Below are 15,205 nucleotides of genomic sequence, written 5' to 3'. Positions count from 1 at the left end.
ATAGAATTTAAGCACTATGCTAATAATGTAAACACCATTGAAATATACAGGTTGAAAATTAAAGAGTTGCTGGGCGGTGGTGGCACACACCTTTAATCCCAGCACTTGGGAGGCAGAGCCAGGATCTCTGTGAGTTCAAGGCCAGCCTGGTCTACCAAAAAAGAAAAAAAAAATTAAAAAGTTATACAATATATTCTTCTCTAAATCTGATTGGCATCTATGACTCCTGGAAACCCAATAAATGAAAATGATTGGTTTCAATGTATTCATGGCTTCCTTTCTTTTAAAAAATTCTGCTTTATGAATATACGATAATTTGCTTATCTGTTCAGTGGACACGCTTTCAGAGGCTTCTAGGTTTTACTTATTGCAAATAAAACTGGTATAGCATTTATGTACAACATTTTGTGGCCATATGTTTCTATTCCTTTGCATGAATACCTAGAAATGGAATTGTTGAGTCACACTGTAGGTGTGTGTTTATCATGATAAAACCTTCCAATCTGCTTCCCAAAGTAGTTTAATCCCTTTCTTTTCTAACCAGCAGTTGAGAGCTCTGGTTTCTCATTGCTCTGCCAGTACTGGGTGGTATCAGTGCTTTTCATTTTAGCCATTTTTTGTAGGCATGGAATGGAATTTCTTTGTGGCTTTAATTAGCATTTTTTGATGACTAGTCGTGTTGAATGCTTTTTCATATACATATGGACTATTTATAAATCTCCTGTCAAATGTCTGCCGAAGTCTTACTCATTAGACATCATTACATGTTTGTTTTCATTGCCGAATAGTAAATGTTTATATATCCAAGAATTTGTATGTATCAAATATATTTTCACATGTACATCAAGAATGTTTTCTTCTGCTTTCTCACTGATGACTTTGAGTTAGTAAAAGCTTTTACTGTTGATGAAGTATGTTTCTTTTTTCTCTTCTTTTTTTTTCAGAATGAGTACATTTATTTGCCCTACAAAATCTTATCCACCTTCAAAATCCAAAAATTATTATTTTTTCTTTAAAAGATACACATTATTTTTAATAGCTTTACAGTCTAAGGCAAAAGCTGAAGTTCAGTTTTTCTTTATCGATATTGAATTATTGGGGGTTGACTTGTGCTATCCAAACAGCAAACAAGTTTGGAATACTGCATGGTGGCAGAATGCTTGCTTAGCATGGATAAAGCCTTGGCATTCAATTCCCAGCACAGACAAGGTGGGGAGCGAGAAATAAAAGAAAGAACATACAGACCAACAGTTTAAAAGTCAGCCTATCAATTGATGTCTATCATAAAGCTGTTTGGCTATGCATCCACATTTTGATATGAGGCAGTCATAATTTATAAGCAGACCCAAGTGGAGAATAAAAAGTAGTAGTCAACTACTGATTCTTTGGACTTGAATTTAGAACAAAGAAACAGCTAAAAACTTGTTGGGAGGACTAGAGTGAAACCCACACAGAGCGTTTCATTTTCTAACTTCCTTCTCAGACAAAAGAGCACCAATCACAGCACAGAAACCCCAAGCCCAACGTGGCTCCTCGGGGTTTCATGATAGGTTGCAGGGTCTGCATCACTGCTGGCTTTGCACCTGTTTTATGTTCTATCTTTGCTGGTAGCCTATGACAGAGCTCCTTGTTCATGTCAGTGCGCCAGTTCCCAAGCACAGTGCAGAAGCACAAATTTCAGTGCTACTTAGTTCAACAGATGGAAACCCACCTTGAAGATGTTTAAGACAAATAGGATTGGGTCTGATTATGTAGCTTGAGAAGTCCAAAGACTAGGTTTGCTCTCAAAATATAAGGTGAAAATTGTTTTGGTAAACATTTTAATAGTGAAAGTAGTCTAATGCTATCATTCCATCAAGCTATCATATGTATGTATATATATAATTTTCATAATTTAAAAATATCCTATGGCAGTCAAAGTCAGAAAAATTGCCTAGAACATGTAGTAAATGAAATTTATGTTAGTTTTCTATAGAGTTTTCTGAAACCTGAAAAAAAGTATCCCATACCCTAATTTGTTAACACAAATTACCAGTATTTTCTTTTCTACTTTAAATTGCAATATAAACATTAGTCAGTTTGCTTTAGTGGATATTTTTGCAGGGTTTTCATGAAATAGGGAGGCAGAGAAGAGATGGTGTTGGACAAATGACCTCTGTGGTCCGGGCGCAGCTCCAATCCTTGCTCCTCTTCTGAGGTTATAACCATCTCTTGTTTACTTTGACATTCAGAGAGATGGCACCTCTCTGGCTTTCTTTGCTGCTTGCGAAAAGCTGAGGTGGTTGAAAAGCGAGGGTGACTGCCTTCCCAATGGCTTTTCGATCTGTCCTCCTCGGTGCTGTGCAGAGCTGGAGCCACACAGAGGAGGAGCTCCTTGGCATTGTGCTGCAACCTCCCTCCTCCGCAACCCTTCTCCCGGCCAGCGCTGAATTCGCAGATCTTGGTGGCCACGTTCCTGCTCCTTTACATTTTCTCTGCTTCTCATTTCGCGAGCAAACGAGGTAGCTGTAGCTACAGATAGACTTTTTCCTTTTTTCTTCTTCCCTCCTCCTACCCCTCCCTAGACCTCTCTGGGCTTTGACGTCATGTGTGCTCCTTTCAGTTGCCATAGCAACCCCATTCCCCAAGCCCTCTGTCCGTCTCCTCTGGTAGGCTCCACAATGGTACAGGCAGCCTCCCGCTGCACAATGGTTTCCAGGCAGTGAGAGAGGGTGATTCAGCAAGCCACTCTTCTCTTCCAACCGCCCGTCTCTTTTTATTTTTATGGGAGTGGGTGGTGCTTCATATATTATATGCTTACCTTTTTTTTCTATTTTCGTTTTTACAAATTTCCTTTCTCTTCCTCACTCCTCAATTCCCAGGGGCTTGAGTGAGCTAAAGATTGGGTCTTCTTGGAAATCACCTGTCTGTTATTATTTTTAAACAATCTCCACACCTCCAAAGACTCTCCTCCTTATTCCGGCTTGGAATGTGGCTAATGAAAACCCAGTAGGGAGGATTTCTGAGGCAAGCATCCGGACCAAGATCCTAGTTCTCAGGCACGGAATGGTAGGTGACTCCTTGCTCATTTTGGGTTCTAGCCTGTTTTGGGAGGGTGGGTGATATCTGTCATCGGTCTTGTGGGATGGGAGAGAGCATGAGAAAGTAGGAAGTGATGGGGTTAGAGAGCCAGTTTAACGAAACGTACTGTCACCGAGGCAAGGAGACCTTGGCATTTTACTCTGGGCATCCTCTTCTCAGACCGAGGAGTGAAGAGCGCTAGAAGGTGGACAGACCATTATTATTGTGACCCGGTAAAGCAGAGTAAGAGAAATGCACACATGAGAGTGGAGAGAGAGAGAGGGAGAGAGGGAGAAAGACAGAGGGAGAGGGAGAGGGAGAGGGAGAGGGAGAGAGAGAGAGAGAGAGAGAGAGAGAGAGAGAGAGAGAGAGAGAGAGAGAGAGGCTTGTTTAGAAGTGTGGCTCTCAGTTTGAGAAATGCTATAGGTCTCATAAGATATTTAAAAATGTCATTAATACACATAAATTTTATTTCCAGACAGGTTTAACTTTAAATATTCTGAAATATATTCATACAGTTTATATATGTATATATACATACATATACATAAACACACACATATAACAAACTAATGAGCCATATATATATATATATATATATATATATCTCACAAACTAATGATGTTCCTCTTGTAGAAAGACTCTGAGCTAAATCTGCAGACAGGAACACAGAACAGGGGCTTGACCAGGGAAAGAGCAAACATTGGCACTGCAGCTACGTAGGTAAAGGTCCCTTTAAGAAAGTGATCGCCCAGTCACAGCAGGCAGCATTTTTCTATGGCAAGGTTCCCAGGTATTCTGTGCTGTGATACTGTGTCCCCTAGAAATGTCAGAGCATTTTCAGAAGAAACAGATGCTGTCATTGGGAAAGAGCTTGGTGATACAATTTTCAGAATTTATGTGTTTGCTCCTTCAGCAGAACAAGTGTGGTTTATCAGAAAGCCTTCAAGTAAATCAGGTTATGGATATTTCAAGGAAATTATATGTATACATTATGTATATTCCTTTCTTTTCCCTCCAACATTTAAATATAGAGACCAAGATGCTGCTTTGATTGCCTTATGCAGATAACTTTCAAGGGCATTGCAATCTGGCCACAGGAAAGAATGGCTTATCCCAGGGCAGTAGGCTCTGAAGCAGCCACAAGGTTGTTTACATGGTCTGCTTTTGCTGCAGAGCAATGTGTCTGTATGACAGCGCTGGTGATAACTTTCCCGAGCACAGGCTAAGTCATATGGGACAGGCCACAGTTGGCGGTGAAGGAAGGTGGGTGTTAGATGGACCAGGCATTACCTGCCCAATTTCTCCCCCTTTCCCAATGCTACTATTGTCAATCCTGGAAGGTCCTGCAGAATGCTGATCAACATATTTAAAATGGTTACGGTAATGGCCATTTCTCTCAGAGAGACTTCAGTAGATATCTGTCCTCGGTGAGCATGTATGTTTTAGTACAGCCAGCCACGCTCATGAATGAATTCACGAGCTTCCAACTCCACTTTGGAACCATTGGGTTTTAGGGCTAGACAGTTTGATATCGCAGTCTTGCTGCTTCTGGTACATATTTCCTTTCTTTTTTAAAACCTTGATCTCACCCTTAATATTGACACAAAGTATTGGATTTGTTTGTTTATCTACCAACATTAGAAGGGATTGTCTCTTTCCCCACAACGGGATTTGAAAAGCAGATGAGAAGGGTGGAATGACCTTAAGTATGAGTTTCCAGCGTCCTTAGTGGCTTCTCCTTCCCTCCTGCCATTAGCAGCTTTCATTTGTGGGGCTCTGGTTTCTGCAAAAATCTTTGCAATTGTAATGAAGAGATTCCAGGTGATGGGGAAGCCAGAGCTCCCAGGGGAGTGGCAAATTCAGCTGCCTCCAGCTGCCTAATTGCTGCCCCCCAAAACAGTATCTGCTGGGAGAGGGTGTGTGCTTGCATGCCAGAAGAGGGTGATTCTGAGCAGATCCCGCAGGGACCGAGTGTGTTCTCACTGTGACTGTGACTGGTGCATCCAAAGCTAGTACTACAGTTTCTTAGTGCGTGGTGGAGATGGTCCAAGGTTAAGAGGAGAGCTGATCATGGATGCTATAAAATATATAAAATACAGTTATTTTAAATCTACAGCCAAACTCATTCACTGTCAGTGTATGCTGTATCAGAAGCGAACGAGGTGTGCTCAGTACAAGTGTTTAGAGGTACATTGTATATTGAAAGTTATTTAGAGCCTCATGGAAATGAATCTATCTCTTTGAATATAAGCTTAGCTACAAAGTTTTCCCATCCTGATGATAAAAGATAAAGACCAATTGAGGCTCCTTGTTTGTTGGACTCAGGGCCAGGCATTTTTTCCTGTTCTAGAGCTGAACTCAGGTCTTATGTGTAGCTAGAGGATGGACGTGGAGTGGAATTGTTGTGAGTAAACCAAACAAATCTTTGGTTGCTCATCAGAAAAATGGGGTGCTAGCAAAGAAGGAGACTTCCTTTGATCTGCATGTGAAGCAAACATGTCTTCACTTAGAGGATCTCACCCTCAGTTTCTCCTGCTTCCTCTAAGATTATTTTCAAAGTTCCTGCTGGGCCTTGTGGTGGTCTTGCTTAGAGGGACACAGAAGTGTCCAGTGACAGGAAAGGAGTGCAGGGCTCTATTAGGTTCAGGCTGGATGAGCACTTCCCTCCACACATGCAGCTGTTAGGCACCTTCTACAGAGCACCAAGTACGCACAGGGAAAGAGGGCCTCCGGACTCCTGGGAGAGGAGCTTTATCAGTCAAGATGAACAAAATCCACTTGTTTCTTCGGTGTATTGAGGTTATTTGTTGCATTACATAATCCTGAGCACTGTGCAGCTGATGCTGATAAGACGGCTTGCTGCATATTGCTTGAAGAGGACTGTCTTTCAGAATGGGAACTTGTGTTTTTAGACACCCATTTCTCCATATGCTTTCACACGGAAGTTCTAGTATTTTGAGAAGATTTTTTTCCCTTGTTTTGAGTACAGTTCAACCTCATGAGCAAATTAAGGTGAAGAAAGAAAACTTAAAAATCTATATATTTGAGGACCATTGGTTCCCCTATGCCTAATGCAGAAAAATTTCTTCTTCTTTTTTTTAAAATAGAGAATCTTGGTAAGAATGAGTGGAGACACTGGGTAACACCACAAAACCCATGAACGAAACCTGTCCTTTTGAAAGCAGGCTCTGAACACTGCTGTTTTCAGCAAAGGATCTTGTAGTTTGACATTTTGGACATTCAACAAGCTACCTTAGCTTTTCTCATCATTCTTAGCTCTAGTGCCTACAAGACACAAAACCCATTGCTTAAGAAACTAGTGCTGGTGGGAGTGGAAATCTGAGTTTTGTGAAGAAAAATAAACTACAGAAGGCTCCTGCAGAAGTGTTCTAATCACAGCTGCTCAAACGCCCTGAGTGGTGTGCAGAGGGAAGACGCAGCCATGGTACAGGGCAGTAGGCATGGCCAGGCAGCCTGCACAGTGAGAGACAGGACTCCAGTGATTCCTCACCTCACCCCTCCTCCATCTTCTTTAACATCAGGAACAAGACAGAACCTAAGCAACAGAGACTTAAAAACACTACAAATTCATGTCAGTGGGTTTTCCACTCAGAAATTAAGCCGAGTCCTGGTTTGTGGCTAGTGGCCTGCTTGGATGCACCAGGTGCTTCCCGAGTGTGGGATATTGGGGTCATTGTGCTCCTTCTGTGTGGAAATGGGACCCGGAACTATGGAGTGTGAAGGGAGGTCCCCAGGTCTGCTTCCTTGGCTGTGTTTATTTAGTGTCTATAGGAGGAGGCTCCCTCTGCATACTGATCACCACACAAAACAGTGATCTCCTGTGCCTTCAGGTCTGTCTTGCTCAGTCTAGCACACAGTAGGTATCTATGAAGCGAGAAGTGCTGTGGGTGGAGGAGACTGAGATGAGAACACAAAGTTTCAGCCATTGAAGTCGATGCTCGTAGGGAGTTGAGTTACACGGTGAGGATGGGATAGTTTGATGGTCAGTGCAACAGAACCGAAGAGGAAGATGATCCACACTAAAATGATGATACAGGACAAACGAGACCATGCTGGCATGTTTGAAGTAGCTGAGTGAGTGGTGGTGAGAAAGGTATTCCCAGAAATCACTGGAAGACCCTGGCCACGGTTGAGACTCTTATTTGACTAGAAAAGGAGATTATTTAAGGATTTGGTAAGATGGAAATTAAGTCTGTGGTTTGTCAATAGGTATAAAATTGAAAACTGGCACAGGCCTTGAGAATCTGGTCTAAACTCATGCAGCAATAAGGATAAAGAGTGGGTCTATAAGATCGGATTACGACAGACCAACATAAGTTTAGTTTTATGTGTCAGACCCAAGAGGGTTTTACCTTTTCTCCTTTTTGTTGGTAAGCACGTAGCCATTGGTCCTGTGTACTCTACTATAAAATAAAGACTGTTCCAGTGGAGGCCAAACTGGTGTGTCTCACAACTAAGTCTACAGTTAGAAAAGCAGATATCCTATCCAGTCAAATAGTTACTAACTAGTCTTTATGTTCAGATTTTAAAAACATGTAGCTGTTCTGCTCTGGACACCAAAGTTCCTTTGTTTGCAACCAATTCTAACAGAAGTCATTGCCTCAAATAACTGATGTCATCTCCCTGCTCCTTGCCACACGGGAAAATTGTTTTTACTGTATTTGATGTTAGTATTTTGTTTTAATAGTGCAAATGAAGTTAAATGTGGAATCTTCAAATTGAACTGTGTATCATTTTGCTCTTATTTTAGGCTAGTGTGAGAACACCACCGGCAGGACCCTCCCAGATCTTGGTTATGGCAACTCACGCAAGAAGCTGTTGAATTAGACCCCTTTCCTATAGATGAGAAACCACACAAGCAGTGGTGAGTTGAAAATCTACAAATATTCCTTAGTAGAACATTGATAGTCAACATGACCAACTTACCTATCATATATTATCTCATCTATGGATCTGAATAAACACTGTTCCAAAGGGTGTCAATCTAGGTGAAAATCAATAGGAAAGAACATGTACAGTAGTTGGTGGTATGGCCATTTTAATACCTCTTATAATTCTGTGGTTTTGAGATACACCATGATATCATCTCCATGAGCCATCCCAGTCTACATAGGAAGGCTTCAGCTAATAACATCATGTTGTAGAGTAACAGCTGGGTAACATTATTTTAAGTCGTATTTTTAGTTTGTAGCATGCTACTACATTATTAAACTCCTTTAGTGGAAAAATTGGTCCTGAGCTAAATTAAAATGCTTAATTCCTTTCAGAACCACACACACACACACACACACACACACACACACACACACACACACTGCATACACACCACACACACATACCACACCCCCACAACCCACACCCCCACTCACACACATTGTTTAGATCTTCAGGCACATAGGAAGGACAACTCCATCACATTTGTGGACATTTTAATCTACAAATCCATTTGTTCATGATAAACAACATTAACGATATACCTAGCTGCTCTGCCTACTTAGAATAATTTGGAAGATGTATTATTTTATAAGAATATCAGCACACCCAAGCAGAATGCCTTTAAAGTCAAATCTTGATGCTCGATAGCCACCAAAGTCAGCAGTTAATAAACCACAGTGGATATGAACAAGCTATATTCTGTCAAGTAACATCTGTGAGAAACAGAATGCAGTGGTTGTGCTCATAAGACTCCGAAAGGAAGCTATTTGTGCCGGCGATCGATATCTCACTTTCATTTGCTTGGTGGCTTCTTCGTAGTAAGGCTGTCCTGCGGCTCAATGTGGTGCTTATAGCTGCAGAAACCTGAGGAAATGAACTCTATAGTGATTCATATTACGGTTTTTACAATCTGCCAATCATCAGAGTGAAGATGCAGATCCAAGTGTCCCCACTATAGTGTGCTTTATAAAAATATGTTCCATGTTTGTTGTGAAGAGAGAATCATATACAATCGCCAGTAACCAACCATTTGTGAGCTACAACAATGACTATTTTATATGGTTGACTCTATATGTTGTTCTGTGTTATTACCAGTGAGTAGAAGTACATTATCCTCAGGCTAAACACTTATCTATTATGCTAACATTTAATGGGAATCTGTCATGTAGATATACCATTGGCTTTTGGAATAGATGAAACTCTCTGTCTTAAAGGACTTCTCAGTTTAAAGAATGTGTTACTTACATCATGTGCTCTTAGCAGGACAGATTCATCCTAAAGATGGTGTACTTGTGAGGTATGATTTGGTAGGTAGACACAGGGAGCAAAAGCAAAGAGAACCATCTCACAGATATGGTGAAAATTAGTCAAGGGAGACTTCGCAAAGGGACATTTAGGTTAGCCAGAGGAAAGGCACAATCAATACATGGTGGGTCACTCAGACCATCAGCTGGGAGAGCCGTTGCTTGGGAGTACTCTCATTCAGCATTGGTATAGAGAGGTACGGGAGAAACAGGAAGGATCTCTTAGACAAAGCTAAGGCATTGAGATTTTATACTAAAATGAAGAGCTTTTGGAGGTCTTAATTAGGAGTAACACAACTGACTTACTTTAAAATTGTGGGTATTTTACCCACTAGAAGAACATATTAAATAAGGGGAAGGTGAAGATGATTATGTATCATATTTCATAGACTCCTGGCAAGCACCATATGTTTCAGATCATGTACTTTTCCTTCCACACCACAGGTGACCACATGGCCATCCTACCTGTCACTCACCCCCTGCTGTTCTTTGTAGAATTTACATCTAAGCATCTTCACAATAGATATTTCAGTCTGTCTGCACTTAGTTCCACATAGTTGTCATTATAGTACATGCATTCTTAATCCTCTGGTGATAAACCTTGACTCACACATGTAGTATATTTGCATAAGTTGTTGTATAGCGCTTTATTGCAGAAATATACCAAAATTTGCTTATCCCTTTACTGTTGATGGGAACTCAGATTTTATTTAGTTTCCATCCAAACATTTAGAACAAATATCAAGAGGAGGGATTGCTAGGTTTTGAGATATATGTGTCTTTAACTTTAATAAATAATTTAGAAATCTTTTTGAGTTGGATGCATCAATTTGTACTCATGGCGATGGTGCAGGGAAACTCAACATTTTCCCCTGTACTTCATTTGCAAGTTCTTAGGTTTTCCTAATCAGGTGAATGTGTAATTATACTCATATAAGCATCAATTTGCATTTTGCTGATTACTAATGAGGAATATCGTTCCATTTTTTTTTAAATGTGGCCAATTGATGTTCCTCTTTTGTGAAGTGCCTGTTCCAGCCTTTTTGAGATGTATCTTTCAAAATGGTATCATTTTTGAATTCTTACTGTGTAATAGGCACTACACTGAGCACTTTACAAACATTAATCTTCCATCGTCTTTGTGGCTTGCAGACAAGGGAACCCAGAGTTTAGGAGGTTAAATAACTGACTGGCAGACACGCAGGGAAGGAGCTGTGGACTTAGCATTCAACTTGAAGTCTTTCTGACCGGAGAGCTCTTTACTTTCTCAGAGTTTGTTTAGAGGCTGATTAGGCTGAGGCCAGGGGGAAATGCAGCGGGTGGGTGGAGAAGGTGGGGTGAAGACCGTCTCAGGTTTCCCTATCTGTGGGCTAGGCAGAGTCAATACGAGTCATATGTGTGTATGTATAGTCGTGGTATTGTAGGAACCTCCAAGAACATACTTCATGATTCTAACATTTAATAAGAAATCAGTTAAAACCTGTAGGGTTATAAAGTTCGGGGTTAAAAAGAGACCACGGTGTTTATTTGGGTCAACTCTTGACTTTCTAAAAGATGTGGCACTAGTTGCCAGCAAGTAGCCTTTTCAAGATCATGGGTCACCAAGGGTCATGTATAAGAACAGACACTAGGACTGCAAAAAACAGCAGCAACAACAACAACAAAACAACAAAATACCAAATAACAGACGCCTGCCTTTTAAATTAATATGTGACCCTGCAATCAACCTGCTTTATTCTTAAACTCTCAGAGGTCAGCACCCTTTGGTCGAAGTCTGCTGTCACTGTCACAGAGGCTCTGTTCAGCATCTTTCTCGGGCTTATTAAGTAACCTTAGCACTGTCATATTTTTTTTTGCTGATGATTCTACCAATGAAACCACACATTTTTATTTTAGTTTACAATTATTGCCATACAACCTGCCCGAATGAGGACTTGTCAATATACTCTATTGTTCGTGTAATAATTTCCCTTCTCAAGAACCACCACATTTTTGCCCAGCCCCATCTTAGAGACTCCTGCCAGGGACTCCAGTGCGTCTCAATCCACCTCCACTCAGGGCTTTCCTCTGTGGTTTTCTGCATAGTGCCAATTCTGCTTTTTCCCTCTCTCTGTTCCTCGCAGAAGGCTCCAACTTACAATACTTAACTTACAGTTTTGTCTTTGGTTTTTGGTGCTTTTTTTGTTTGTTTCACAATAATGCTTAAGTGATATACATCCATTAAGAATCACGTTTCAGCAACTAAGAAATGCAGAGACAGGGGAAATAGTCTTACTTAGGGGGGAACCTTCCCAGTTGCTTATCCAGTACCAAGTGGTCATCCCTGGTATCACATGCATACAAAGTAACACAATACAGACTCTGAAGGCTGTAGTTACATATTTAGGAATAGATATGTACACACATACGTGTGTACTCATGTGCATGCGTGTGTGTGTGTGTGTGTGTGTGTGTGTGTGCAGATAATAACAGTTAATGAAAAAGAGGTCATGAATTTGAGAGAGAACAAAGGGGCACATGGGAGGGGTTGAAGGGAGGAAGGGGAAAGGGAAATGATATAGTTGTATTTTAATTTCAAAAATAAAAAATCATTAAAAAGAATCCTGCTTCAGACTGTGAGTCTTGGTCTTTTCCCCAGCTGGTGATGTGCTGGGCAAAATTCACTTGTGATGATTGGAAGCAGCAGGAATCTGCAGATCCCAATTAGCTGGATGAGGTACATAACACTGTATTATAAAATACACTTTTCGTTGGGATGACATCGGCCAACTGGAGGCTAATGGAAGTGTCCTGAGTCCATTCGAGGTGAAATAAGCCATGCTATGATGCTTGCAAGGTTGGGTATAGCACATGTGCTTTTGACTTCTGATAGTTTCAGCTTGTGATCCGTTTCCTGGAGGGAGCATCACAGTTGAGGAGCATCTTTATCTGGCCTTGCTGGTTGTCTTGGTTACTTTCCCATCACTTTGACCATAACACCTGTCTGGAGTAATTTAAAGGAGGAAGGGATTTCAGAGAATTTTGGTCCATTGTGATGGGGAAGGGATGCTGGAAGAACTTCAGTCCATGGTGGCAGAGCTTGTGGCTGAATTCTTCCCATGGTCTTTGGATCAGGAAGTAGATAACGAGTCTGGGCTAGGGGTCATCCTCAAAGGCCTGCGCTAGTGACCTACCTCCTGAAGTCCCCACAGTTGGGAACAAGGTGTTCCAACATGACCTTGTGGAGGACATTCTATATTCAAACCATGCCATTATCCTCCCAAACATTTGCTACACTAAGAAAACACAGTGTGGGCCTCTTCTACAGCTCAAGAGAAATGCAGCATCCCAGGACCTTCTGAGACTCACTGACTCAGAATGTGCATTTTCACAAAACTTGAGTGATTTTTATGCACATTAAAAATTAAGAGGTACTGTGTATGTTGGCTCTGGATTTCTTCTGGTATCTTCTCTTAGAAATAGTCTTTTTAAAGTCTTTTCTGTTTGACACTCTTTCTCAGTTCCTTTTGGCAATCTGAACATATCCCCCTCACTGGGTCTCTGCAGTAGCTTATGATGTGTGCACCTTGTGACTGCATTAATGAGGAAGTAATGGCAGCCAGGTTTATTTATCTCGGAAGCTCCTCTGTACAGCCCAGTATCTGCTACTTATTGAATGATGGTTTCTGGAAAGACGAGTGAGAAAGAGACAGACAAACAGAATGACAGATGCAGGACAAAGGAAGATCTGGGAGGAAAGTATCCAGCTACATATAGAAACAACCGAACTATATAAAAGCATGAAAAATAGTATCTTTGACACAATCTGGAAAATGGCTTGGCAGAGTTCCCAATTTCATTTGAATGGGTGAAGCGATGACCTATAATGTCTGACATACCTCTCAAAAGAACAGATGACTCTAGTTTCCTTTTTATAAGCACTGCGTTTGGTGACTGTTGTTGATAGTTTTGCCAAAACTCATTTTGTTTTCCTAAACAATGTACCCACTGTTCTTTTTACTATTTGAAGGCCATTGGAATATTGCGTGCAGTGTTTAATGACTTCAGTTATGAAGGATGTTCACAAGAGGACGTAGGTCCTGAGAACGGGAGTGAGGACAGTGAAGACTGAGGAAACGTATCTTGTGACATAGCATCAGGAGGCATTACAGTGGTTTGCCTGGAGTAGAGAAATGGAGGTTGAGGCTGGCCGTGAGGAAGCGCTGCTTAAAAAAAAAAACTTGGAGGGCTTTCACATGGGAGAGGTTAGAGGGAACAAGAATTTTTAAAAACATAAATGGAGAAGAGACTGTAGCTTGAGTTTTCCTGCCTGGCCCACAGTCAGGGCAAATCTCTTTCACCTGCCAGTCCCACAGCCTCTCAGACCCGACCAAGTAAACACAAAGACTTATGTTGCTTTCAAACTGTATGGCCGTGGCAGGCTTCTTGCTAACTGTTCTTATAGCTTAAATTAATCCATTTCCATTAATCTATACCTTGCCACATGGCTCGTGTCTTACCGGCATCTTCACAAGCTGTTTCTCATCGTGGCGGCTGGCAGTGTCTCTCTGACTCAGCCTTCCACTTCCCAGCTTTATTCTTCTCCTTGCCTCGCCTATACTTCCTGCCTAGCCAACGGCCAATCAGTGTTTTATTGATTAATTAGCAACACATTTGCCATATATCCCACAGCAAGAGACTGTCAAATAGACAGTAGATATTACACACGAGAGGACCTGCTGCCTGTGGAATTGCTTATGTGTGCATGCTTTATGAACAGTAGTAAACTTTGGGTCCATGTAAATATTTGACCATAGTCATGGTTCACCAAATATGAAAAGCTTGTTAGAGATTCTGTTGCTCTGTGTGGAAGAAGGAAGCAAATGATCTCTTAGCAGCAAGATCCTTAGGATTCATGAGTTACAGTTGTTCAGACAAGGGCAGGAAGAATGAGGCTCTGATAAAGCTGAAGATGCCCGCTGACCCGACTGACTACTGCATACCACATACGGCTTGACGTGTTCTGTCTGTGCAGATCCAAAGTCCTTCTGAACACACTGATTTTTACTAGTGATGACAAGGAAGTGCAGACTATTTAGTGGCTTTCCTCAGGTCATGAAGCAAGTGACTGCAGGGCCTGGGGACTTTTACTTTGAACTACATACTTAAAAAAAGGTTGATATGCTCCTTAACATTAAAAGTGAAAGCTGGACCCGAATGGAGCCTTAAAACACTGATATGATTTAAATTTGAGGTAAACACCAAGACATGAATTCCAAGGAACAATACGGCATCATTAAAGTAAGAGAAATTCCCACAGGTTGGTGGAACCAGACCCCTTACCAATGAGATAGATCAAGGACTGCTCTGAAATTTGTCATTCTAGAGTGCTGCTCTGTCTTGATTCTCAGTCACTGCTAACCACACTGAAACTGGAAACTAAATTCTTAGGGCTGTTTGAGTTAGTGAAACTAAAGGAAGTATTTTTCAAATAGAATACTCATGTATCTCCCTCCCAAATTCTTATACTACATCCTAGCTCCAGTCAAAAGGGTGAGTGCTCAGCATTAGAAAAATGTTCCTGTGAGAGAGAATCCAGAGAGTAGACTGGTGCTTTCTATCAAGTGAGGAAGGACATAGTGAGTTCTGAGCCAGGACATAACTCACAAGACACAGAATCCGATCGTATCCTGGACTTGCCAGCCTGCAGAATTGTCCCTTAGTTATTATTATTTTTTTTACAAGCTCCCCAACTTTATATTACTCTATTACAGCAGCTCAAGTGGACCAGGAGTTTCCAGTTCTGTACACAATTTTGGAGATAGTTTCTTTATGTTGATTGATAGGCCCTCAGACTATCTACCTCTAAGGATGACAGATGCAGAGTCACCAAGCATTCCTAA

The 15,205-nt window shown here is 41.3% G+C and overlaps 1 protein-coding gene across 6 annotated transcripts in view; it reads left to right on the top strand.

The window, feature by feature from the left end:
- Positions 1–2,609: 2,609 nt before the first annotated feature.
- Mapk10 (mitogen-activated protein kinase 10) overlaps positions 2,610–15,205 on the top strand; it is a 266,659-nt gene continuing 254,063 nt past the window's right edge. For 4 of the 6 annotated variants that reach the window (XM_059274829.1, XM_059274834.1, XM_059274826.1 and 1 more), the window contains exons 1-2: positions 2,616–3,048; positions 7,835–7,948. The gene's annotated coding sequence lies outside the window, so the exon portion shown is untranslated. Of the gene's footprint in view, positions 3,049–7,834; positions 7,949–15,205 lie in introns of all 6 variants that reach the window. The other 2 variants (XM_059274830.1, XM_059274827.1) reach the window with 2 other exon arrangements.

Source organism: Peromyscus eremicus, chromosome 10 (genome assembly GCF_949786415.1).
Source record: "Peromyscus eremicus chromosome 10, PerEre_H2_v1, whole genome shotgun sequence".
Taxonomy (NCBI): domain Eukaryota; kingdom Metazoa; phylum Chordata; class Mammalia; order Rodentia; family Cricetidae; genus Peromyscus; species Peromyscus eremicus.
Note: the sequence above shows the minus strand (reverse complement) of the source record. Positions and strands in the feature narration are given on the sequence as shown.